At 44.1% G+C, this 4,098-nt stretch overlaps 1 pseudogene; it reads right to left on the bottom strand.

Annotated features, from left to right (window-relative positions):
- Positions 1 to 255: 255 nt before the first annotated feature.
- LOC147032198 (uncharacterized) lies at positions 256 to 2,974 on the bottom strand (annotated as a pseudogene).
- Between the last annotated feature and the right edge of the window lie 1,124 nt (positions 2,975 to 4,098).

Raw genomic sequence — 4,098 nt, forward strand, 5'->3', positions numbered from 1 at the left:
CCCATCTCCACTCAGGTTGGCTTCTCGCCATGAGATAAATCCCTTCCAGGCCAGCCTCCTTCATACATCAATACTTCATACATAAGCTTGTGGATCCTAACTGAACAGTTCTACTTGTAGCCTTCCATCACCCCAGCAATGGAAGTTTCAGCACTCATGCCTGACTCAATGACGGGTCCCTCAATCTTGCATCTTGGAATCATTTTCCACTGGTTGAGAGCAGGTTGCATATGGTGTGGAACACTCCCATTCTGATTCTGATGATGATGATGATGATGATGATCTTGAACTTGTCAGCATGCTTCTATATTATCTCAATAGTTTTGGCATACAGTACATGGTCAAATACACAAACGATCTTGGTCAACTGCAGTGACTGCATTATGGTGAGTGACAGGTTCAGCACTTCATTGACAGTGAACATCTGTGTTGCCAGAGCATTGATTGTGGGCAGGTAGCCAACATTGTCCTGAAAGACTGGATCACGGATCTGGATGTTGAAGCCAGTCCAGATACTGACAGTTTGAGTCGCTGGGTTTGACATATGAGCAAGAAGCCAGACAAGGCTCTTTGTCTTGGTCCTCAAAACCAGGGTAGTAGCGTCAGCATCTACACTTGGAGTTGTTGGTGGTCCCATTCGCTGTCCAGCATTATAGGTCAGCAGCATAAATAGTGCAGTGCTGATACTCCTTCTCTTTGTTTTATCTTTGAGTGCCTGAGGTCCGATGACTGTTGTCTGGATAGCAATCCCATTGACTCCGTGGGATGTCCCTTTTCCACTGACGGTATCTTCAAGCCAGTATACATTATCCCAGACCAAGGTGGTGAAGACATTCGGGTGGATGTTTCCTGGCAGAACTACTTTACTTCCTGACAGTGCTAGGTTCTGCATACACAGGGCTCTGTCTATCTCTTTGACACGTGAGTATGGTATGATATGTGAGTGAGTATGCTTTGGCCGAGCTGGTTCAGAATATGTATTAGTTCTATATTCCCCGTCAGTGACTTTACAGCTACGCTTCAGTGGCTTGTTCTTGCCACAGCAGATGGCATAGATCAATTGTCATTGCCAAATTTGGTGGCAAGTTGCTTGACTCTTTGAGATGGATTTACACGCTTGTGTTCTCTTGTCCGCATTGCATGCAGGAGGTATGTGACAGAATCAGGGATGCTGCCATCAATATGCTCCACTTCTGGTGGCCATACTTGACTGACATCTTGCTTCTTAATGTCATCTCTCATCTGTACAGCTGCTTTGGTTATAACATTTCCAGTCAAGGGAAATTTCACACTGTGTAACTCCACCTTCAAAGAATATGTCACTTTGGCAAGCTCATTCATCGATAGGCTGTCTGGGTAGAGAAGACGTTTTCCTTTGTCATCAGGAAAGATGTGCAGTGCTCCCGCAAACTCACTTTCTATCCTTCGACGAACATGTTTCTTGGTTGAATTTTTGACTTGACTGATACCAAGAGAGTTCATGTATGTCACTAGTCGGATGTGAGGCGTCATGGATAGCACTTCTGGGTTGGGGAAGAGTTTGTAGTGGACTTTTCAACGGTGCCAATTTGTTAGTACTTTTACATCATGAACTTTGTTCCATTTACTTGTCCAACCAGTAGCAGTAGTGTAGGCATGGTTTTTTTGTTTTATCTGGTTTCTAACCAATCATCTTGCTCGGCACTGCTATCAGGCTCTTTGACCTCCCTCTCGGGGGACCAGTGTTGAGGAAGGTTTGAACGGAAGTATGACGATGCTTTTCTGCCTGGAGCTCGCAATTTACACCATTGTGGAAATGACTCACAGACTTGAGTTTCACTGGAGTTAAACAAAAGCTCACTGGAGTTAAACTGCATTTGCAGCCCGATCTTCAGCGATGCATTTCCTCTCTTGACTCATGGAGTTTTGCACCACATGTCTGTTTGTGGCCCTTTCCTCTAGTAGCACTTTGCTCTCTGCACCCGGAGCTTCGTACCATATGCCACACCATGGCTTTCACTCCTTTCAACCGTGGGACAACTACCATCGAACCCCTTTTGGTGAGCAGGTTATTCCCACGGGCAATGGCCTTTTATGACACCCGAGTCACCTCGTGGATCATATTATTTCATTGACATGATGCCGAATTGGCCCACTGGTGATATGCCATTTCTTGCTTCTTCTTGAACTTGTGACTGTATTCACCCGCACTCAAGCTAAACAGCTTATGGGACACCGCTCAGACTGGATTAAGTCATCGACCTTGAGCATCGATCAGTGGAAGTTGACAACTCGATTATCTATAAGTTAATTCCGAATATACAAAACAGTTCACTGTATGAATGTTTCTCTGTTGCCTCATATTGAGCTCCAGGTTCTTTGCTTTGTTCGCCACTCTCAACATCACAGCTGGTGGCAGACTCCTCCCTTATGTAAGAACGGTAGCAACTCCTATGGTCGTGCCCCTCAGCAGCAAAAGCTCTCTGCAAACGACACCAAGCATCCTCATCTATTTTCCTGACAGCTGCTTCATTGATTCTAAAATTGGCACGTACGCTGTGCATTGTATGAGTAGCTCCCTAGTGTTTTGACCATTCAGATAATTGCTTGATTTCTGGCAGAAGATACATTGTTTCTCGTATACCCTCATGGTGCGAGATGCGTAGCTAAATGACCTTCTAGAATAGTCCGTTGCAGTTTCATCCACTTCTTTGGCTTTGATAGAGTCAAGACGTTTCTTCATTGAGGAAAAGCTGCGGCACTTGAGATGTTATTGTATTGCTGAGATTTTTCCCTCGAGCAAGTCTTTGGCCATGTCCAATATGGGGGCAAGCTTTCTCATCTCACCGGCTCTCAGCAGAGTTTTCCACTAATCAAAGTTTAGTGGTGACACCAATTTTGAATCTGGTTCCTCCTGAGAGCAATGGATGACACAGTTCATGCGTGCCTGCTTCCACGGAAATCTGCTGCTTTCCTCTTCAATGGTGGAGTCCATTGTCATTCATGGTAGCACTCTTCAACTGTAAAATACAACCAGTTCGTCATGTTGAGAAACACTAAATGCAGTTATATATTAAAAGATATTCTAATGAAATACTTTCCAATATATGCATAACTTTAGATATTCAAATAATTAATTGGGAGAAACATTTGGTCAAATTTCAGCGACGTGACAATTTTCATATTTTCGGCTGACTTTTGCATTTTTAGAGGGTAGAGGAAGAAAAAAAAGCCAATAAACTTGGTTAAAACTTAGTAGATGCACTGGCATACTAAGATGGGTGTGGAGGGGGGCATCCCCCCCCCCCTAAGTGGCAGCTGGGGCGGAATGGAGGTGCCGTTGGGAGAGTTGAAATACCAGTACGATGGTGTTAGTTGTAAGTGACATGATGATGTTATTATTTACCTCCTCATGAAGACAGTAACTCGGAACTAAAACCATCGTTATATCATCGTACACGGAACAGGAACACAGCATTACATTACAGAGCGGAAGATGGTGGAAGTGGTGGTTAGTAGGAGGAGGCTGAGCTGATGATGTGCTTGGCATGGGTTCGTCGGTGGATGAAGCAGCTGTTCATGGCTTGACATAGCTGCTGAGAGTGGACTGTTGACAGTTTTTAAATTTCTCCTCAAGAGTCCTCGTATAAAGCACGACTGCACGATCCCAGAAATGTTATTTTTTGTCATCAGCTTTCTCCACCAATTAGAAGCAAACTTTCATCAGTTACCAGGGCATTACGCATTCCAAGAAAGGCCATGATTCGTTCTTTGGGTTTATGTCATTTTCAACTCAGTTGCTTACACCATACACATCTCGACCACGATGGTAACAATGCGCTTTATGGGTTAACCCTTTCATTCTGAAAAGTTAATCTCCTCCATTAAATAGTTCATGAACAGGAAAAACATCAACCATGGAAATAAGGTCGTGCAATCGCAGGGCGTTCCTTAACACTGGATTTTCTGTTACCTTTTTGAAAATTATTCCTGATGATGTGTTCTCTGTGGTTGAGGATGTGTATTTTGTTATACTAGCAGATTACCCACCCGACGGCAGATCTTATTCCAAGCATGCAACGCATTCTTCTGACGCATACCTTTATCTGGGCGGTGTAG

Source organism: Eptatretus burgeri, chromosome 2 (assembly GCF_056783735.1).
Source record: "Eptatretus burgeri isolate ZD-2024b chromosome 2, Ebu_testis_v1, whole genome shotgun sequence".
NCBI lineage: Eukaryota > Metazoa > Chordata > Myxini > Myxiniformes > Myxinidae > Eptatretus > Eptatretus burgeri.